Below are 23,703 nucleotides of genomic sequence, written 5' to 3'. Positions count from 1 at the left end.
CACACCATGTTTTCTCTCGCTCACATTAAGAGGCGGGCATGCAGGGGGGGGAAAAAAGGACGACGGTAATTAACGGTGCGCCGCCGCCGGTCGCCACCGCTCCTTCATCACGCCATGATAATTGTGCTCCTTGTCTGTCACCGTAACCCTGCTCACCCCCCGCCCCCCACCACCTCCCAATGCTTCCTCTGTGGCGATTTGTCAAGGCGAGCCGGAGTGAGTGGGGAGAGAAAATACCCCCCCCATCCACCCATCCCGGGCATCCTCGCAACCAGGCCGGCTCGTTTGTATTCCAGGTGGAAAGTTGTCAGGTATTAGCCAGATCCCGATATCAGATTTATAATAAACGCACCTGAGTGTGCCTCATTGGTCCGCCTCTTTTTGCTTTTTTTTTCAACCCCCCCCCCCTTCTTGAGGGGGTGCGCCGTCAGATCCAGTCAAGTAAAAATTGCTGAGATGAGTTCTTTTGATGTGGTAATCCTAATTTTCCCCACGTTTTTTCCAAAGATATGACCCCCTTTCCACTTTCCCCAGCGAGTTAGCAAAATAACGTACCCCCCTCCAAAAAGCAAAAAATAAAAAATTAATAAACATACCATCAAACTGTCATTCGGGACTGCCTGGACTAATCTGGCATTTCTACCCAAAAATTTATACCCCCCCCCCTCCCCCCTTCTAAACCTTAAGAGCTTTAGCGCATCCTGTCGGTAAGGGTGTGCGCACCAGAATTAGGGAATTTATTCATAGCTGAGATATTTCAGCGCACCCCCTCACATCCCACAAAAGTCCAAACAAAGTCTGTTAGAGGTCAATAAAGGGCATTTTGAGAAATATAATTAAATCTGTAATTATTACAACCTGCCATTATTACTCATCCTGAAGGGCACCACCAGTGGCGTGCGCACCAAATTTCGTCCATCCCCGGACTAATGTATTTATGGTGATCGTGTGTGTGGAAGGGGTGGGTGGTGGTGAATTTCTGGTCTTTGGGAATGTTGGAGCATGTCAAGCGGCTATTTTTACCCGCTGTGTGCAAGTGATTCACCGCCTGCCTTGTTATCCTGCTGCTCCGCATGGGTTAGGGAGGTGTGTAGGGGGGGGTGCATCGTATCCATCAGCCACGTGCCGCACCCCCCGAGGTTAAGTCATCAATAACTTTGCTTCTGGAAATATTGCGGAAGACTTGTAAGGTTTTGTGCCTTTGACTGCTTGTGAAACCAAACCCTTGCGGCGCACCCCCACGCACCCAACTTCTTGCTGTCTTTTATTTGGGGGGGTGCAGGAGGGTGTAAAATATATTTATCCCGCTGTCACAGCGGCTGGCTAATGGGATGTGTGGTCAAGATTTGAGGATCCATCACTCGGGTGAGGGGGTGGGGGGGGGGGGGGCTGAAGGAATTAGCATGGACCCCATGCATCACCTGCCACAGCTGTCATGGCCGCTGTCTGGACCCGCTTCATTATAGCGTCGTCCCAATGCCGTACACGCCGCGCACCTCCCCAACCACGCCCCCTCCGTGTCAGGCGGCTAAATGAGGAAACTGCTTTTTTTTCATTTTCCATCCTCGAAAGCCCACCTAATTTTTTTTTGATCGGTGGTATTTGTTTTTTGGGTAAACTTTTTGTCAACCATTTTGACATTTTAAAACATGAAAGTTCAACATTCAAAAAAAAAGAAACGATGTAACTTGTTTTTAATTGGACACATTCTGAATTATTTTTCATTGCCGAAACATTTCTGTAAACTTTCACACACAGTCAATAAATCAAATTAATTTAAGCACTTTTTTGTTAACCAAAAAAAAAATCTAATTGGCGAACCGAGTGACACTGAAGTCGACTCAGTAAAGCGGCAAAATGTCACATGACCAGAGATAGCCAATCACAACTTGTCATTCACAAGCATCCAAGCCAAAGATGGAGGAAAAAAAAAAGTTTTTGTGGCCATTTTTCAAATGTAACTCAAGTTTTAATCGTCATCATTTCCAAAATAAAGGTGCGTCAGCCAAGGCAGCATTTTATTAGCTTTGGATGGCCGTCCCCTCCGGCGGTATTTGTGGCGGGCCGTTCTGCGCGTCTTTTTGAGCGGGCGGAGGTCACGGCCAAGCGGCGGGCCACAGCTGGCGACCGCTCCCCTCGCGCGCCCTCTTATTAGCAAACCAAAGGCGCCGGCAGGAAGAAGCTCGCTCGCTCACCTGATTTCCTGGCCGGCCGCTAATCACGCCAGCGCCGCCTCGACGTGACTGACACTTTTCTTTTATAATTGGCCCCATCATCTGGCAGCCGTCTAATAACCGCAAAATCCTCTCGGAGGGTGCGCCGCGCCGGGCCGGGGGTGACCTGGCTGCCTGATCCGCTGCGCCCACCCCCCCACTCCCCCAATCCCCCTTCCCACAAGCACACACACCCCTCCGTCGCCATCTGTAAGGGTCTACGCTAATCTTGCGCCACGGCGGCACAAGCTAAGTACTGAAATCAAAGACTCCTTCCTGTTGCAGAGGTCCAGAGTGCGAGCGCACCCTCACGCACCTCTCAAAAAGTCAACAAAGCATCGCCGTTGCCAATAAAGTCATCAGGTTTGACTATTGATTGCAGCGCAGTTACTTTTCCAGTTTTCCTCCATACTTTTAAAGTCACAGACCTCATCCCCCAATAGAGTTAGCGCACCCCCACACCCCCACTCCCACACACAAGTCAAAACAATGCACAATTATAACAAGTCAATTTAGCTGACCGATCTCGTGATTGCAGAAGTCTTGGACAATATTCCTCATGTTTTTTGAGCCATTCAGCCACTTTTGTCTACCGTCAGAGTGACCCCCCCCCCCCCGCCCCCACACACGTCTAAAAAAAAATAAACTCTTTTTGACTGATCAATTCTTGGACTAATCCAGTTTTTCCCCATACTTTGTGAGTCACACACACCACCTTTTATCTCCCATCAGTTCGCGCACCCCCCCACACACAGGAAAAAAAAAATATCAAAGCAAAGCTCAGTCTGTTCATTTGCCAGCGAATCAAAGCCTCGTTACTGTTGCTGAGATCCAGAAGGGGCGCACCCCCCGCCCCCCACCCTTTGCGCCCATGTGTGTGTTGGCAAACACAAGAATCGATGCCAGAAATGGAGACAAAGGGCCCGTAATCCCGCACTTGCTGTTCCGTTCCTTTTTCCCCGTTTCATGTATTGACCCAAAAAGTGAAAATCTGTAATCGTTATCACAGGCCCTTTAAATCTCACGCACCCCCAGGGATGCACACACACACAGTTTGGCGATCTCTGGACTAATCTCTCTGTGAGGGAACTCCTAGTATAATCCAGTCTTTCACAATTTTTTTTTTTGGGGGGGGGGGATCCACAGACTTCTTTCTAGATTCTGAGAAAAAAAAACAATCAGATCTTAATTGTTGTCATGAAAGTCACAGAAACAATCAAGTGAGGAATGCTCACACCCACCCTGGGATGTGCACACCATTTTTCGCACAATCTAAATGTAATCAGATTATCCAATTTTAACACAATCTAATTTAAGGGAGTAATCCCAATTTTTTTTTCCTGCAAAGGTTTGTGTCCAGTCTTTTTACTTTGAAAGCAGCGCACCCCCTTTTACAACATGATGGATGGCGCACCCATTTCTTCTGCGCGCACCTTATGTAACGCCAATAAAATACAACAAAAACTGTTGATGAATCTACGCACCTGGGAAGTTGAACTAAAGCAGTCTTTCTAAAAAAAAAAAATCTTACGCCACACACCCCCCTTTTACAACCCAACAATGTCAGCGCACTCCTCCCCAACAGTCAAAATGAAGCATCACAAAAAAGACCAGTTTCTAGGCAACTAAATCATTTTAAGATTCCCTACATCTGAAAGATTCAGATGCACACTTCCTTTTACAACCTAGGAGACATTGCACACCCCTCTACCCTGTACACCCCCGAAAAAAAAGTTACATCGAAGCCATTAGATGAAACTTGCTACATTTTAAGACAAGTCCTCGGACCAATCTATTTATGAATGACGACATGGACTAATCCAGACTATCCCTAAAACATTTATTAACTAAGCCCCCCCCTCTTTTGAATATTTAAAAAATACAACAGATTTTACACACCCCTTTTATCATGAAAACAGGTGGACTAATCTACTCATCCGGGAAGTCAACATTTTTTTGAAGAAGTGGTCGAATGTATTTACTTGGGGAAGGCTTGGACTCATCCAGTCTTCCCCAACCTTGTTTAAGCCTTGTACCCACGTTTAAAACCCATTTTAGCGCACCCCCTCCCAGGGCTTGCCTCGCCTTGTGTGTGTTGGTAAACACGGCAAGCATCTTCAAACAAACACGGTACTCGGTGACAGAAAGAGAGACAAAGGAGCGTGACAGGCCTGTAATCCCGCACTCATTGTTCCGGTGCTGTACTGTTTCATGTCTTGTGGGTAAATATCCCACACGGGACGGGGGAAGGGGGGTGTAGGGGGGTGCGAGCCCGGCGTCATGTTGTCTCTCCTCCGGCAGAAGAAAGCCGTTTTGTGTTTTTCCCCCCCGTCTAAACACCGTAACCCTGACAGAAGAATCAGCCGGCGTCTTGACAGCTTCTGTCAGCAATTAGCAGCTAAAGCGGCTAAATCTTCCCCAAACAAGCACTTTCGTAGCGTCGTCGGCATGGCGGTACAAAGCCGACGCTGCGACACGCGAGGCCCTGGCGGAATAAAAGTCCCGCTTTCTTCATCGGGAAGTTTGTCGACGACATCCTGCTTTAATGATATCGTATTGTTGTTGTTGAGGAGGGGTGGGGGGGGGGGGGGAGTATCGCTGCCGCCCGCTAACAGGTCGTCACCCGGTCGTTAGCAGCGCCTGATTTAACGCCGGCAGCTGGGAAATTAACATGCCGGTGATTCGGCTTCTTAGGTCGGGATATTTATTTTCTGCTTATTTTCCGTGTTTCTCATCAGCCCCCCCCCCCCCAAAATGTTTTAAGACATGCACTTTTTGTCTACTTCGCAATAGTTGGCGCACCCCTGTACCCCCAGGGGTTCACACACTCCAGTTTTGCTATTTCCAACCAGTGGTTTGGAATTCCTGACCGCAAAGTATTGGACTAATCCATTCATTCATTCATCTTCCGAGGCGCTTGATCCTCACTAGGGTCGCGGGGGGTGCTGGAGCCTATCCCAGGTGTCCTCGGGCAGTAGGCGGGGGACACCCTGAATCGGTTGCCAGCCAATCGCAGGGCACACAGAAACGAACAACCATTCGCACTCACACTCACACCTCGGGACAATTTCGAGTGTTCAATCAGCCTGCCATGCATGTTTTGGGAATGTGGGAGGAAACCGGAGCACCCGGAGAAAACCCACGCAGGCCCAGGGAGAACATGCAAACTCCACACAGGGAGGCCGGAGCTGGAATCGAACCCGGTACCTCTGCACTGTGAAGCCGACGTGCTAACCACTGGACTACCGGGCCGCCTGGACTAATCTAGTCTTTCCAAAACATACGCACCCTTTTGTACAACCCGACCGTTAGCGCGCACCGCCTCTTCCTGGCACTTTTTCGCCTGGTTCCTGTTAGCCGTCCAGCAGAGAGAGCGAAGCCCTTGGCCTGGTGTGCCCTCATTTAAGGCTATGGACTAAATCAATCGAGGCAAGAATGTCTGTTCGCTCTTTTGGCTTCCTTCCCGCTTTTTAAGCGCCACCCCCCCAACCCCCCTCCCACTACCCTCCAGGTAGACCGCTCCGGCCGAGTTGCATTAATGCAGTCCCCCACGTCACCCCGTACCTCCCGCGTGTATCCTCCATGTTGCCTCGCCCTCAGCAAGGCCAAATGCTAGCTGCTAACAAACTCGACAACAGAAAAATACAGAATTCGACAGCTTCCAACAAACGATATTCACAATGTAAGTGGGATGAATGTCTTTTATTGAATAACAAAACATAATTTTTTTGTTATGTTGACCAGGTTACTCCCTTGAGTGCATTTAACGACTTCTAAATAAGTCTCTTTTGCTTATATACATTTGTTTCATGTTCTATAAATTTGTGACACTCTTTGTAAATTTCCTGTCACATATTTTTTTTTCACGGGTGGCCCGGTAGCCCAGTGGTTAGCACGTCGGCTTCACAGTGCAGAGGTACCGGGTTCGATTCCAGCTCCGGCCTCCCTGTGTGGAGTTTGCATGTTCTCCCCGGGCCTGCGTGGGTTTTCCCCGGGTGCTCCGGTTTCCTCCCACATTCCAAAAACATGCGTGGCAGGCTGGATTGAACACTCTAAATTGTCCCTAGGTGTGAGTGTGAGTGCGAATGGTTGTTCGTTTCTGTGTGCCCTGCGATTGGCTGGCAACCGATTCAGGGTGTCTCCCGCGGAGGATCAAGCGGCTCGGAAGATGAATGAATGAATGAATATTTTTTTTCACATTCTCTCGTAACTTGAGTTGGAAAGTTTGTTCTTTCAGTTCATGTTTCACATTTTTGAATTTGTTTCAACCTATGGGGAGTGTCTTATTATTTTTTTTCCCTAATTGTATCCCATTTCATACATTTCTGTAACTTCTTGCAACATACTTTGTTTTGTCATTCTTTTCCATAGTTTCGACATTTTCATTTCTTCCAAATCAATTTGTGAGGTTTTTTTTTATTTTCAAAATATTTGTAAATAATTTACACTTTTTGGTTGTGTCGTTTCCATGATTTCCAAACTTGAAAAGTGGGTCAGTTGCCATGACAACACAGCATCATCGGCAGTATTGATGCCGTGTGTGTTGCAATAAGTGTGTTTCTTTGAGGTGTGAAGGATGTTGATGTGGGGGGGTAAAGCTTGTGAGGTCAAATCTTTGGCTTCATGGACCCCGAGGAGGGAAATTGATTGTTATGAGGCTTTGGGGGGGGGGGGGGGGGGGCAGACGAGCAGGGAGCGTTTGACTCCTGCAGGGAAGGAAAAGAGAGCCTTGCTTGACATCACTTCCCACAATCCTCCTCTGTTCCACCAGGCCAATAACACCAATTAACCTATTAGGAGACTTCTTTGGCGGGAGACATCTTTACACGCGCCAGCACGCGCACGCACACGCGCGGCGTAATAACAACAACACACACACTCGGCAAAACTTTGATTGGGACTTTCCCTTGGCATTCAAACAACTAGCATAGCTAGGATTTAGTCAAGGATAATGAAATGACTTGATAGCAGAAGTCTACACACCCCTGTTCATGCTAGGTTAATGCCATATGAAAAGAAAAAAAAAACCTAGACCAGGATAAATCATTTTTATATGAAAAGACGAGAGAAAAAATTGCGTCCAGGGAGGCAAACGGCAACCGTGAATGAGCCGCAGGGATTTCTGGCAAGAAATGGCCAAGAAAAGCATCCGAGCCCATGCCTAACCACGATTGAAATCCCCCGCATATTTGGTAAAATGTCTTATAGTCTGAAGGAACCATGGTTGTTTTTTGTTCATTCATTCATTCATTCATCTTCCGAGCCGCTTGATCCTCACTAGGGTCGCGGGGGGTGCTGGAGCCTATCCCAGCCGTCTTCGGGCAGTAGGCGGGGGACACCCTGAATCGCTCGCCAGCCAATCGCAGGGCACACAGAAACGAACAACCATTCGCACTCACACTCACACCTCGGGACAATTTAGAGCGTCCAATCAGCCTGCCACGCATGTTTTTGGAGTGTGGGAGGAAACCGGAGCACCCGGAGAAAACCCACGCAAGCCCCGGGAGAACATGCAAACTCCACACAGGGAGGCCGGAGCTGGAATCGAACCCGGTACTTCTGCACTGTGAAGCCGACGTGCTAAAATTTAACCATGATTTCTAAATTCCACCAAATTATAAACAGTTCCATTGTTCGTAGTAAGTCTTCAGTGGTGGATAAGAAGCATTAAAAAATGTCAGGAAAGACCTACTGGAAGGCATCGGGTGTGTGCTGACTGCCATATACAGGATTATTTTTTTTAAAAAATGTTTTTGGTCAGTTCTAAACACAGACACATGCCGGTAATGAGTGACTGCCCACTTGTTGTGCCGACGCGCAAACGTTTTGACATTCTGCGTGATTGCGTGCCTCCCTTTGCGTTTGTGTTATGCTTTGGCCACAAAACAAACAAATGACAGGCCGGTCGCGGTGAAAAACATCAAAGTGTTCAAAGATGCACCCCCCCGGGGGTTTTTTTGGCGGCGGCTGCCGGCATTATTGGACCCCGGTTTTCTCAAAGTGGCCCTTGGGGTCATTACTCGCCACCATTGCGGCAGCCATGTTGAGGACTAAAAGGGTGCACTGGACGCACATCTGACGCCTGGGTCCCCGCACCCATGCTGCCCCCACCCGCCCCCAACACTACATGCTGGCTGGCAGAGAAACATTTGAAGCAATCAACAGCATCATTTTTATTTTGATGCATGAATTCTCTTTATTTGTTGCTTCTACAATGCCAATGGCGCGCTCCGCAGTGGCAGAACATCAAAAGAACAATCGTCGATTAAAAACTCAGACTTTTATATGAGTTCAAAACAACAATGTTTGGTTTTTGCTCATCAAAAAATGAAAATCTTTTTCCACACCCTTGTAGAATTCAGACTTTTTCCAGAATATTTTTTGCTTTGTAAAATTCTGAAATTTTCTTGAAAATGTTTTCTTGTAAAATCCAAACTCCCCAAGCATTATTCTGCCTTATTCCTCCAAAAATACAGATTCCCCCCCCCCCTTCCAAAAGTCCAACTTTTTCCATAGTTCTGATTTTTGCTTTGTAAAATTCAGAATTTTTCTTGAAAATGTTTTCTTGTAAAATCCAAACTCCCCAAGCATTATTCTGCATTATTCCTCCAAAAATACAGATTCCCCCCCCTTCCAAAAGTCCAACTTTTTCCATAGTTCTGATTTTTGCTTTGTAAAATTCAGAATTTTTCTTGAAAATGTTTTCTTGTAAAATCCAAACTCCCCAAGCATTATTCTGCATTATTCCTCCAAAAATACAGATTCCCCCCGCCCCCACCTTCCAAAAGTCCAACTTTTTCCATAGTTCTGATTTTTAATATCACATTGTTTTAATGATTTGTTTCGCCTTGAAATTGTGACATTTTTTTCTCCTCTAAAATATTTTTTGGTGATAAAATTAATATTTTTTTTTCTTGTAAAATTCTGTTTTGCTTTTGCTCCCAGATTTGGGATTTTTTTTTTTTTGAGGGGGTAAAATTCAGACTACCCTCAAAATTTCCACTTTTTCCATCCAAAATGTAACTTTCCTGGCAATTGCTGCGTTTTCTGACTTGTCATTGTCCTCAGTGACTTTTACACTTTTAATCTCATAAAACGGCGACTTTTTTTTCACGATATATGACGACTGCTTTCTTGTCAATGCAAACTTCCCACCCACTCTATTTTGTTGTTCAGCTTTGCATGTTGCGCGTTCCCACCGGGAAACGCGGTGGCGGTTATCTTTGGGAATACGAGTCTGCGCACGTCGTAAATCTCCGTCGCTGGCGCTGAAATAAATGTGACTGTGATTATCTGCGGTGAAACTTTTCAAAGAAGCATCTTTTATATGGAAAGTCAGAGCGCCTGGCACTCCATCATCGGCCAGGCTGGCGGATGTTTCCGGACGGCGGGCATATTTACGAGCGCGCAACAGATGGCGAGCGCGCCTCGCTTCCCGCCGGAATGGGCCTTTTGGCGGCCGTATAAAGATGATGAAGCGGCCGCCGTAACGGGCCTCGGGACGCCGCTGCTAGGACAGAAAACGTCCAAATGAGCCTCCCAAGATTGATGGACGCCGCCGCCGCGGGAAACGACAACGGTAATTTCGGCAAAAGCAAACAAGGCGCGAGAGCCCCCTCGCGCCGCCCGCCGTTGCGGTTCGAGCGGTCCCCCGGTGGCGGCGGCGGCGGCCATTAAGCAGGCAGCCGCTTGGCAATATGGGGGCGGAGCAATAAAATAGACCGGACGGTGGCGGGGTGGTGTCTGTGTCAGGGATTCTCTCCAACGACCTTTATTACGCCGAGGCACGTCATTTACATCGCCTGGCACATTTCCAAACAAATGTCACAAAAAAAGGAAAATATATCGTTTGGATTTCAAATGGTACGAAGAAAAAAGACTATTTTGCTGGGGAGGAGGGGAGGGGGGGGAATCAGCTTTATGATATTCTGATTTTTCACTTTCCCTCACGCATTTCCTTAGAAAATGTTGACTTTGTTATCGTGAAAAAAAATATTCTGAAAAATTCGACTTTTCCTCTTCAAAAAATATTTCTTCCTAAAAGTTTAATTACAATTTTTGTGGAGGAAACAAAATATTCTTTCAAAAATTGGCTCCCTTCAGTCTCCCTTATTGGCAAGGTTGCAATTCTGGCTCAAATTTCGGCTTTTACCACTTATACAAATGTGGACTTTTTAGAGTTTAGAGTTTTTAAGGTAGCTGAGAAAAGGGCATCAAAATGTTTGTTTTGATACTTTTTGCAACATTTTTTCCCAACTCATGTAAAACATGTGCCTTGGCGCCGTCGAGTTCTCGTCAGGGCGTACCACGAGCATTAGCGCCACCCAGCTGTGGATTGCGACAAGGTTTCTGCTATTGCTCCACTGGCCGCGGTGCGCCTGTTTTGGTCCGCTGGGCGACTTGATGAGGTTTAAATGAAGCGAACTCGCTGGGTGGGGGGAGAAAGCGGGCAAGCGGCACTGAAGCTACATTTGCTAAACGTGCTAATCTTCAATCCAGCCCGGCATACAACGTTTGCTAATGAAAGATTCAATCAAGCGTGCGGGGGCAGAGGGGGACGCTGGATAATCCCCCCCCCCCCCCCCCCCCCAGCCCACCCTCTCGCTCCTGCCCTGCCCTGGCAGAAAAGTGAATTGAACTTTGAAGGCGCAGATGCTAATCTAAATGCTAAATCTGATAGCTTTCTTTAGTGATGCGCTAATCATGCTAATCGCGACTTTGTTCTCCTCGCGCCTCGACGGATTGTCATGGCTCAATGTCGACGTTTTGGCCCCAAGTGAGCAAGCGTCGCCCCAACCTTCATTTGGAACCGTAACTAACTGCTTGGAATGTGTTCAAAACCCTTCCGCGGGCTCGCCTTGTGCCTGGGCAGGTCCCGCGCATCAACCTTCAATCCAATTTCCCCTCATCTGTTCATCTGTCCATCTTTTTATCACTTGATCTCTCTCATTCTCTGTTATCTTTTGAGCTATCTTTGTCACTCACTCTTTCCCTCTCTCTTTCTCACTCTCCATCTCTCCTTAAGCGATCTCATTCTCTGCAACTCTCTCAATCTCTAACACTCTTGCTATCTTACCCCATCTATCTATCTAGCTATCTAGCTATCTAGCTATCTATCCTTTCCAGCAGCTCCTATTTTTTTGTTGTTCTACTTCTTCCTTTCATAACTTTGCTGCTGTGAATCTGGAATTTCTCCATTGCGAGACTAATAAAGGTTTTCTTAATCTTATCTATCTATCTGATTAGCTAGCCAGCTAGCAAGCCTAGCTATCTATCTATCTATCTATCTGATTAGCTAGCCAGCTAGCAAGCCTAGCTATCTATCTATCTATCCGATTAGCTAGCTAGCTAGCCAGCTAGCAAGCCTATCTATCTATTTATTCATTTATTTATTTATTCATTCATTCACCCCAAAAATGTGTTTTTGGCGCGCACAGAGCTTGTATTTATGGGTCTTGTTTATTTTCCGTGGAGTGTTGTTGCCGCTCACATGACAACAAAACCAAAGTGTTTGTGCTCCCAGCACGTGTTTTCATTTGACTGTTTTGGGGAAAATAGGAACATTTGATATTGTGCTCCAAATGCGTCATGTTGACGTTTATCACATTAAGACACATTTCAGGCTTTTGGCATTGAAGGGGGGTGGGGGGGGGGGGGCAAAAACAGGCGGACGATGGCGGGTGGCGCCCACCCGTGGGCTGGCACATCTCCTTGTTGTCATTTGCATTTATTTGGTAAAGGTGGCGTTGTCGTGTCACGCCGCCGTTAACGGCTGCTCCCTTTTCAACGGGCCTGGTTCGCCGCTCAGCCCCACATGTCACCTTCCTTTTTCTTTTTTTTTCCCTTCTTTCCCGCCATAAAATAAACAAGACTGAAGACACTTCTTAGGAATGTGGCAGTCAGAAAAAAAAAGAAGTGCGCTTTGCGCTCCTTTGTGCGTCCTCTTTGCGGGTTTCATCTCTTTTCCCTCGTACGTTTTCTCGTTATATGACTGCTATCTCATTGTAGTTGGGCTTTTGTAAAGTTTCTCTCAGAAATTATGATATTATTCTGAAATGACAATTTTCATCTCATAATGTGACAATTTTGTTCTCGTGAATGACCATCGTCTGGTCATTTTACAATTTGAATCGACAACTTATCAAACCTTCCGTCATGAATTCCGGCGTTCCTTTTCCACAAACCGCAACAACGGTCGCCGACACGTGCGGACCAATCAGTGCTGCCGCTGTCATGATTGCTGTCCAATCAAACTTGGACAGTCGGTGACTAGTCAGCCAATAAGACTGAGGTCAGCGTCAGCCCACGTTACAACGAGAGGAGTTATACGTGCCGATTAAATGCACGAAATAGCAGACGATTATAAAACATGTGGGGGTGGGGGTTGGTTTTGTTTTGTTTTTGGTGATGTCGCAGAAAGTGTGCATTGTATCGATAATGGCCGTCCATTGTGCTCCACTCGAATGACGTGGTCAAAAAAAAAAAAAGAAAGGAGGTCAGCTCACGCCCGCGGGATGCAGGCCAGCTGCTTCCTGACCACCTGACAACTGCACCGACCCTGCCCCTTCACCCCCCCCCCCCCCCCCCCCACACACACACACACAGTCCCGTCCTCCTCCTCATACGGTATCTCATTAATGGCCAAACAAGCACATCGTGTAGCCTGAGGAGGCTGGACGTCCCTCTTGTTTGCCCCCCCTCCCACTTTGTGATGCCCTTAATCTCCCTACTTTTCATGATGAAAACACTTTCTTGTTACTGCAGCAAGCGGAAATTATTAATTTTATTATTGTAAATCATTGTAAATCACATCAATATTTTGGTGGATTGTTGTTTCTTTTTTTTCATGATTTATTTTTCTCGACCTAATTTTTTTACATTGCAATTCTATTTCTTGTTTTATACTTTTTTTATTCTTTTTTCATATGTTGACACGGAAAACACGTTTTTGCCAACATACTTGACTGATGACAATCACAAATGTATTGTTCCATCAAAACTGCCGCTCACGATGACGCGCTTCATCAAAACGAGCCCGATCCTTGCATTGTATGATTTTTTTTTTTTTGGTGTTTTTTTTTGTTTTGTTAGACGGACACTGAAGTGCCTTAATAGGTCCATCATGTGCACGCTTGTGTGTGTGTGTGTGTGTTGTTTGTGCATGGCAGCAGCTCATGTAAGTGAGCTGTGTCATCCCAATTAGCCCAAACAATTAGAGCGGCTTCGAGTGTCATCATGGTGTTGTCATTTGAACGCTGATGATGATTTAAAAAGAAAAAAAAAAAAAAGGGGAAAAACAGTGTGGGGCGCCTGGAGGCCGTCAGCGTGTGATTAGAACCTGTCAGCTGCTCAAGTGAACGCGAGCGACCATGCGTGTCGCGCGACATGACCCGCTGTGCTCAAACCTTGTCAACGCATTAACCTGAATTCCCCCAAGTCGTTACGGCCGCAGCCACCGCCGCCCGAGGGGGTGGCTGCGGCCGTGATCGGTTTTATCATGTAATTAAATCTAAAGACAAAAGAATGCGTGTATCGGGGTGCCCTGAGATTCGAGTGACCCAACTTTTGAGTCTTTCGAGATGCGAGCCGTCGTTTGGCCAAGTCGCTTGACAACAAGCAGCAATTTGGCAGATTGGAAACAATTCGTCTCCAAATGGCTTCAAGCTGTTTCCTACCCCCCCCCCCCCCCCCGGTGAAAAAGATTTCTGTCAAACTCCAGATAAAACAATTACACATGCGGTATTTAAAACGGCCAAACAGAGTTTGTCTTTGAGAAGTCCATTAGCTTCATGCTAACGCAATAAGGGAAATGCCATAGAAGGGCTAATGAATAGCACTGGTGCTTAGGTTGGGGTAATGCATCAGAATCGATGATATGACAATACAACAATGCATGTATTATTTATCCTCTGTGAAAAGCAACTTTTATTACAGGTTAAACTTTGTGAAATTTTTACGTTAAAAACTTTTTAAATGTTACTTTTGAAATTGTTTTAATGTTTGCCAATGATTTATAGTAGTATACTTTTTTTTGTATGTGCATCCCTTTTGTTGAAAAACCAAGAAATAAACAATGTTGTTTCTGTCTTCACGATGTTCCTGCGATGATCTCCGTGGCCTTGCGTCAAACTAAAAATAACCGGCGGGTGAGATCGTGCGCATTCAAACAAATGTGTCTCCCTGCCGCTGGAAGCTGTCTAATAAGAGCATAAAAGATGCCATCACTGCGTGAGTCATGAGGACAGCTGATCATTAAACGCGCACAGCACGCCCTCGTCAATAAAAAAAACAATAAAAATAAATGATGGAGACAGGAGGCGAACAATAGTTTTTTTTCTTCTTGTCTTTGGCTTATCAAAGTCAAAATCTATCGATTTCTTGAGGGCTTCATTACTCAGCGTTCAATCCCCAAACGCTCGTTTTAAGAGGTCACGTTTAGTGCGAATGTTCGGGGGTGGACCAGGATCTCCCCTTGTTACTCCCCTCGTGGACCCTCCATAAAAAAAAATGACTGCAATCAGACCCTAGACCCTTTTGTCAGAACTAGAACTTTCTCTCAGGTCTAGAATGTTCTCTCAGGACTAAAACCTTTCTTGGGACTATCCCCTTCTTGTGGGAGTCGAACCTGCTCCCTGGACCGCAAAGTTCTCTTAGGACTAAGAACCTTTCTTGGCGCTAGAACCTGCTCCCTGGACCACATCCTCCTTTTGGGAATCGAACCTTGGAACTTTTACCTTCTGGACTCGGAATGAGACCCTCCTTTCAGGAGGAGAACCTTCTCTCTGGTGGAGAACCGTCGTTCGGAACTACAACCTCTCCATTCAGTTCTCTGAACTAGAACTTTCTCTCAGGTTGAGAACCTTTTCTTGGGACTCTTAGCTTTTTATGGGATTAGAACCTGCTCTCTGGACCACAACCTCATCTCGGGGCTATAACCTTCTACTGGAATTAGTACCTTCTGGACTTGGAATGGGAACCTTCTCTCTGGTGGAGAACCGTCGTTCGGAACTGCAACCTCTCCATTCAGTTCTCTGAACTAGAACGTTCTCTCAGGTTGAGAACCTTTTCTTGGGACTATTAGCTTTTTATGGGATTAGAACCTGCTCTCTGGACCACAACCTCATCTCGGGGCTATAACCTCCTACTGGAATTAGTACCTTCTGGACTTGGAATGGGAACCTTATCTCTGGTGGAGAACCGTCGTTCGTAACTAAAACCTCTCCGTTCAGTTCTCTGAACTAGAACTTTCTCTCAGGTTGAGAACCTTTTCTTGGGACTATTAGCTTTTTATGGGATTAGAACCTGCTCTCTGGACCACAACCTCATCTCGGGGCTATAACCTTCTACTGGAATTAGTACCTTCTGGACTTGGAATGGGAACCTTCTCTCAGGCTGAGAACCTTCTCTCTGGAGGAGAACCATCACTCGGAACTAGAGCCTCTCCTTCCAGTCCTCTCAACTAGAACCTTCTCTCATTTCTAGGACCTTCTCTTCGACCTAAAACCTTTTCATGGGACTATTACCTTCATATGTGATAAGAACCTGATCTCTGGACCACAACCTCCTTTCAGCGCTAGCACTTTCTCTTGAGACTTGTACCTTCCTTCTGGACTTGGGACAAGAAACTTCTCTCAGGGTTTGAGCCTTTGCTTGGAACAACAACCTGATTGGTGGACTTGAACCTTCTTTCTGGTCTAAAACCTTTTCTCAGGGCTAGATCTTTGCTTTTTGCCCATTGAGGGGTCCATGTATACATGCCTTTGCTTGCACCCCCCACCCCCCCACCTTTTCTGGCCTCAATCACTGCCAAGGTGAATAATTGATGTGAGGATGAAAGCATCCCCCCCTGACTGCCCCCCCCCCCACCTTCTGCCTCTCTTGTGGGTCATGTGACGCCTCCTGGAAGTGCAGAGGCGTGTAGCGTCTTGTTCCCGCCGCCTGTCACCGTGTCTCCCTCCGTGTCACGGCCCCGGTGTCACCCGTGTAACGCCGCCATCGACAGGCCGCTGACAGTGGCCAACAACATAATGGAAACCTATTGATTTGCACTTGCGCTTGAGCACACACACACACACACACACACAGACTCACACAATTGTTACAAACAGCAACCATCTTATCACAGTCACGCACATACACAAACAATCACACACGCATAACTCAAGAGGCCCCTGTGCGCCTGCACTGACACCCAAGTCCCCATTTGGACCTAATGACAAGTACACGCTTACACACACAGACACACAGACACACAAACACGTGTGTCTGTGTGTTGCACCGTGTAACCAACAGGCCTGAAAAGGACGGGTGGTGATCAATGCTCATCATTTGTGCGTCAGTGCCGCTTAATGCCACCAGTGCAACCTTCCATGCCATTGCCCGGTCCTGCTGCATGCGCGGTATGCGGTCATGCACTTCTGGTAGTATTCTTTGAATATTACTTTTCCCTCAATGCTACTTCTGCTGTTGATTTCAATTGAACTGCTTATGCAAGCGTACGCATGGATACCGCTGACAATTTCAGCCGCAGTTCAAATTCACTCCTGTCCGCTGTCTGTGGCCATATTGAGAAACCAATTATATTATCTGCATGCGGGCCCCTCCATCTCATTTTGTGTGGCCGCGAAAGCCCAGAAAGGATTCAGAGCGGCTGGGTCTTAGTATTTCTACAACAAAACGCAGACTTATAACGTGTACCAAATGAAATGGCTTCAATTTTGGTTTTGGTTTGTTTGTTTTTGTGCTCAGGGTGAGGAAAGAAATTTCCTTCACCACTCTCCCCGTTTTGTTTTCTTTGGTTATCTTGTTTTTTTGTGTGTGTGTGTGTGTAAATGTTCTCGTTGGCCGTGTACACAATTCTTTGAAATGTTCCATTCCTGGCCCGTATTCAGCCTGCAGCAACATTTGGACAGCAACAAATCCACCATAACACTTTTTCACTGCAAACTTCAACTCAAAGATTTTTTTTTTTTTTAATGTTTGAAAGTTATCTCCGTTTCCCCTTAACAATTGTTAATACAAACACACTCAATACTACAGGCCGATAAGCTCATTGAAATCCATTTTTTTTTCATCTGCAGTATGTTTTTAAAATGTTATTGTCTCAAAGCAAAATAAAAACTCCCAAACCATTTTTATGGAACAAATATTCGATTTTTGGGAGTACATGGTTTCGTCTGGTGGAGAAGGCCTTGCTGGCCCGCCGTTAGCATGCCGCTAACAGCGGTAGCATAGCGTAGCGGATATGAAGAGTAGTGCGACTTGTATTTGATGTCTATTAGTTTGCACTTTTAATGGTACCCTCCTCCTGCGGGACTGGGACCCCCCCCCCCCCCCCGACCCCCGGAGCAGATGGCGAGTGAGGCTCTGGCGACAATTTTTTTTTTTTCCACGTCGCCCTCTCGATCCATCCATCCATCCCTCCCTCATCCCCCCCCCCCCCCCCCCCGCGCTCTCTCCAGCCAGCGGAATAATGAAAAGCCCAACTGTGGTCATGGCTAACTCAATCTCATTATAATCTCCCCTTTATTTTATTCATTGGGCCCCCCCCCCCCGGGAGGCTGTCTGCCAGCGATGTGCCTTTCAACCTCCAGAGAGGAGATCTTTGGAGAGCGTAATGAAGTCACAGAGTGGCACAATTATTTCCCAAAGACGCGGCGTTAATGTACTCGACAATTCCCACAGGAAAGGACGCGTGATGACAATTGCTTTGTACGCCTTTGATCGCTGCTTTAAATACTGGCCGGGATCAACTGCCCCCCAACCAACCCCCTCCCACGTGCCACTGTGATGTGTGACCATCGGTGGCGCACACACACATACTGGGAATAAGTGATTCACTGGTACCAGGCAGCTTGGCAACAAATTGTATTTTAATTGCCGACCCCAAAAAAATGAAATGTGCCGCCTTATTAGGGACACAACCAAAACGGATCCATTCCAAAAAGCTATTTTCCCCCTTTGCGTTCCAGTATGCAATTGAGCATGACACCATTTTCTACAAAATGATGCAAGTAAACTTTTCTCCATGAATTTCTTGAGCCCATTCCGAATCTGCCCTGGATTTGTTTCTCGAACTCCCTTACCTGCCGGTTGAGTAGGACCACCTGTGGTTAAAGCTCAACGTTGCCTGGGTTTTTACTCTCTGGACCTTAATTTCCCATCTCAGTAATCATGTCAACAACAACAAAGGGCGGCCCGGTAGTCCAGTGGTTAGCACGTCGGCTTCACAGTGCAGAGGTACCGGGTTCGATTCCAGCTCCGGCCTCTCTGTGTGGAGTTTGCATGTACTCCCCAGGCCTGCGTGGGTTTTCTCCGGGTGCTCCGGTTTCCTCCCACATTCCAAAAAAATATGCATGGCAGGCTGATTGAACACTCTAAATTGTCCCTAGGTGTGAGTGTGAGTGCGAATGGTTGTTCGTCTCTGTGTGCCCTGCGATTGGCTGGCAACCGATTCAGGGTGTCCCCACCCGCTGCCCGGAGAGAGCTGGGATAGGTTCCATCACCCCCCGCCTCCCTAGTGAGGATCAAGCGGTTAGGAAGAAACAACAACAAAAAAATCTCTGACAATCTTGGTTTTGGGTGGTTAGCACATCGACCTCGCAACACAGCGGTACCGGGTTTGATTCCGGCTCCTGTGTGGAGTTTGCATGTTCTGCCCGGGCCTGTGTGGGTTTTCTCCGGGTGCTCCGGTTTCCTCCCACATTCCAAAAACATGCACGGCAGGCTGATTGGACGCTCTAAATTGTCCCTGGGTGTGAGTGTGAGTGCGAATGGTTGTTCGTCTCTGTGTGCCCTGCGATTGGCTGGCAACCGATTCAGGGTGTCCCCCGCCTACTGCCTGAAGACAGCTGGGATAGGCTCCAGCACGCCTTGCGGCCCTTGTTAGGATAAAGCGGTTCGGAAAATGGAAATTTTGCTTTTGAAGGAAACCTTGAAACGTGACCCAAAAATGGGCTGCTTCAACCAAAAATAGCCGTTTTGCTGTAACTTTTCAGGCATGACTTTTTGAGACTTTTTTTGTCTGCCAACTCATGATGGTGACCAAAGTTCATGATGCAAAAAAAACAAAAAAAAACAATACAGAGCAAATATTTATTTAAAAAAAGCAGCCATAGGAACGTCAAAATAAAATGCCCTTAAAATAATCTCTCCAAATGGAAATGTCAGATTTCCTGTCTCTTTTTTTAATTTTTTTTATTTTGTGGGTCTACTCATGAGAAAAATGTTTCACAAATTTCATGTTCTGAAATATGATGATGACATTTCTTTTGATGGATCCTGGAAACATGACACTAAAATGTGTCTTTTCAGGTGTGATTTTTTGAGACTTTTCTGTCTGTCCACTAATGTTGAACTTGGCTACCAAAGTTCATGATGCACAAAAAAAACCAAAAAACAAAAAATAAAATAAAAAAACTTCAGAACAAGTGTCTTCAAAGCAGCCCTAGAAAAAATGACCCTAAAATGGCCTCTTCAACCCGAAATGTCTGCCCTCCTTTCTCTTTTGATAGTTTTTTTTTTTTGTGGGTCTACTCATGATAAACAAATTTCACGTTGCGAAACCGTCTTCAGCGGCTGAATTTTCGCCAGCGTTCCAACTGGAAAATGTACCGCCTTACACACTGCTCACGGATCATGACGAGAAGGCGGAAACGAGGGTTTCAACCCCTCCAAAAGAAAACTTATGACAAATGAGACCCTCCAAATCGGCTTCTTAATCTTCATTTCAACTCATCCTTCCCGACAAAGCACCCGGAGGGCCCCGATGCGCCGCGCACCCGCGCGCGGTACTTGTCTGAGGAGCCGAGCGCGCGGTAATTATATTATGAAGCACAACTGTGATTCCCAGCGTGCCTTCGACGCCGCCTCCTCGCCGTTCCCCGAGCAGCTCCCGTTTGAATGGCGGAAATTGAACGCCGTCTTCGGGGGGCCGGTTTTCACAAATGCGCACACACGTCTGCACGTGTGCGAGGCCTATCACGGGAAAGAGCGCGGCTGCTAATAAGTCTTTCGACTTCTGCTGCTTGCCCCCCCCCCATACACACACAGCTGTTACTTGTCAAGGTGCACTCAAAGAAACATAAATAGATTCCGCCGATGATGTCATTTCGCTCTCATACGTACAAAATCCGCACCAAAACTGTCAAGAGTCACTCAGTGTGTTGTACGGTGTCGGACATTTGCGTGCATGGAGTGTCAAGGTCACAGCAAGGTCAAACATAAAAACTGTAGCCGTAACTCCCCCCCGCCCACACCCACACACACACGCAGTTTGAATGTGATTGCCTGCGGCGGGTAACTCGACTCTCAGCTGGTTACTTTTTGGCGTTGATTGGCCTGAAGGGGGTCCAATGAGGTCAAAGTTCACAAATAGCACGTTTCAAAAATGTACAAACCACTTCAAGTTATGCGTCAAATTAAAGGTGGTATCAATGCTTTCAGATATTGTATTTGTTTGGAAAATTTAAACCCTGTGAGAATAACCTGACCCAAAATATTTTATTGGTTCCCACGCGACATACTTAATGATACTAGTCAGGGTTGGGTGATATCAAAAATTGGTGTTACTATCGGTATTGGCATCATTTTTTGTTTGTTTGTTTGTTTGTTTGTTTGTTTTAAGGTAAATTGAGGTCTGATACTAGTCAGGGTTGGGTGATATCAAAAATTGGTGTCAGTATCGGTATTGGCATCATTTTTTTGTTTGTTTGTTTGTTTGTTTGTTTTAAGGTAAATTGAGGTCTGATACTAGTCAGGGTTGGGTGATATCAAAAATTGGTGTCAGTATCGGTATTGGCATCATTTTTTTGTTTGTTTGTTTGTTTGTTTTAATGTAAATTGAGGTCTGATACTAGTCAGGGTTGGGTGATATCAAAAATTGGTGTCAGTATCGGTATTGGCATCATTTTTTTGTTTGTTTGTTTGTTTGTTTGTTTTAAGGTAAATTGAGGTCTGATACTAGTCAGGGTTGGGTGATATCAAAAATTGGTGTCAGTATCGGTATTTGGTATCATTTTTTTGTTTGTTTATTTGTTTTAAGGTAAATTGAGGTCTGATACTAGTCAGGGTTGGGTGATATCAAAAATCTGTGTCCGTATCGGTATTGGTATCATTTTTTGTTTGTTTGTTTTAAGGTAAATTGAGGCTGGCGATAGTAGCCACTGAAAAAAAGCAACCGTTGAGCACCAAATGTTTTATGCTAAGCAAAAACAAAAATATGGTTTTGGTTGATCGTAGCGCAAATCTGATCAAACTGCTTCATATCTCTTCTGAGCTTCCTATAGGCCAGGGCCACGATTCTCGCTCTCTGGATAATTTACAGTTTTCCCGTCTCGTCACGGTGAATATTGATGGCGGTGGTGAGAGGACGTTGCCATCAAAGGTGCGCCACCCGCACCGTAGGAATCTAAAGAGCCAGGCATTATGCTGCGTTCAATCATACATCACATGTGGATGGAAATGTTGCCTGAAGGTGAACCTCGCGTGTCGCTCTTCAGGGTCCAGGGCCTTCATCTCGTAAACCCGAGTGAAATCTTTGAAAAGCTCCCGTCGACGGGTCTTTGCGTCGCTAATCTCATGCTAGTCCAGTTCGGAGAAAGCTACTGCATATCGTTTCCGCGCTTTGAAGCCTACGACTTATTTTGGTATGTTCCGCTCTTGTGTGTCTTGACCACAGATGTTGATGGTCGATAACGTGTTTCCAAGTTTGGCCACCCCATGCCCACCCTCCCCGCAGGATAAAATTCTAGCGCCGCCTCTGCGCGCTTGATATGCCGTAATCCGTTTGAAATATGGGTGATTGATTACGGGTTTTGATCATTTTCGATAATCAATTTATTGCTCCAGGCGGCCCGGTAGTCCAGTGGTTAGCACGTGGGCTTCACAGTGCAGAGGTACCGGGTTCGATTCCAGCTCCGGCCTCCCTGTGTGGAGTTTGCATGTTCTCCCCGGGCCTGCGTGGGTTTTCTCCGGGTGCTCCGGTTTCCTCCCACATTCCAAAAACATGCGTAGCAGGCTGATTGAACACTCTAAATTGTCCCTAGGTGTGAGTGTGAGCGTGAATGGTTGTTCGTCTCTGTGTGCCCTGCGATTGGCTGGCAACCGGTTCAGGGTGTCCCCCGCCTACTGCCCGGAGACAGCTGGGATTGGCTCCAGCACCCCCCGTGACCCTAGTGAGGATCAAGCGGCTCGGAAGATGAATGAATGAATGAATTTATTGCTCCTTAAATTTGACTAAAAATCATTGCAAAAAAAAAAAACAAAGAGACGTTCACTTTTGAGAATCACTGCCGTCGACGACTCAAACGGGCTATTTTGCCTCCCCCCCGTCGAGATCTCGTTTGCGTCGTCGTAACTCTCTAATGGAGGCCCCGTTTGGACTCGCGCCCGACCCGCCGGCTTCTTGCAGGCGTCAGATTGAAGCTCGCCGGGTGGCGCCGTCCACACGTGGGGGCCCCTAGGCCTTCCCGTGCGGGACATGGCGGGGGCCGCCTTTGTTCGTGAGACGCGGCGCAGCTCTGAGCCGTGGTGTGAAGCAGGTCCATTAACAAGTTCTCCGGAAGGCTGCGCGGGGGAACAGCGGGAGTGGACCGGGCGCCCCTTTTTGAAAGCTTCGAACGTCGTTGTTGTCGTCGTGGCCGGCGAATTGCGACCTGTGACTGTCAGACATCTTTGTCCCCAACATCACACCCGGCGGCTCTTGACACATGGGGTTGTTTGGAGCTAAAAGCAAGATGACAATGCTCTTGTTTTGCCACTTTTCGGTGTCTTGTCTTCCGACGGTGTGACTGTTCATCGCAGTCATGCTCTATTTGGACACAAAATGTTACTCCCGGTGGTGCTACGTCCTGTTTATTGTCACAAAAGCCGATTTGACACTCGCAAATGACAGTTGATGACAATTCTCAAAAGTAAATCCATAGGAGGAAGTTGAAAAAGCCCCTTTTAGAACTCTAGTTGACTTTATCACACAAGACGTCGTGACTTTTTTGTCATTGCATTTGACCGATACCTAATATTCATTCATTCATTCATCTTCTGAGCCGCTTGATCCTCACTAGGGTCGCGGGGGGGTGCTGGAGCCTATCCCAGCTGTCTTCGGGCAGTAGGCGGGGGACACCCTGAATCGGTTGCCAGCCAATCGCAGGGCACACATAGACGAACAACCATTCACGCTCACACTCACACCCAGGGACAATTTAGAGTGTTCAATCAGCCTGCCACGCATGTTTTTGGAATGTGGGAGGAAACTGGAGCACCCGGAGAAAACCCACGCAGGCCCAGGGAGAACATGCAAACTCCACACAGGGAGGCCGGAGCTGGAATCGAACCCGGTACCTCTGCACTGTGAAGCCGCTGTGCTAACCACTGGGCTACCGAGCACTCACACTCACACCCAGGGACAATTTAGAGCGTCCAATCAGCCTGCCACGCATGTTTTTGCAATGTGGGAGGAAACCGGAGCACCCGGAGAAAACCCACGCAGGCC

This window comes from Hippocampus zosterae, chromosome 8, assembly GCF_025434085.1.
Source record: "Hippocampus zosterae strain Florida chromosome 8, ASM2543408v3, whole genome shotgun sequence".
NCBI lineage: Eukaryota > Metazoa > Chordata > Actinopteri > Syngnathiformes > Syngnathidae > Hippocampus > Hippocampus zosterae.
Note: the sequence above shows the minus strand (reverse complement) of the source record.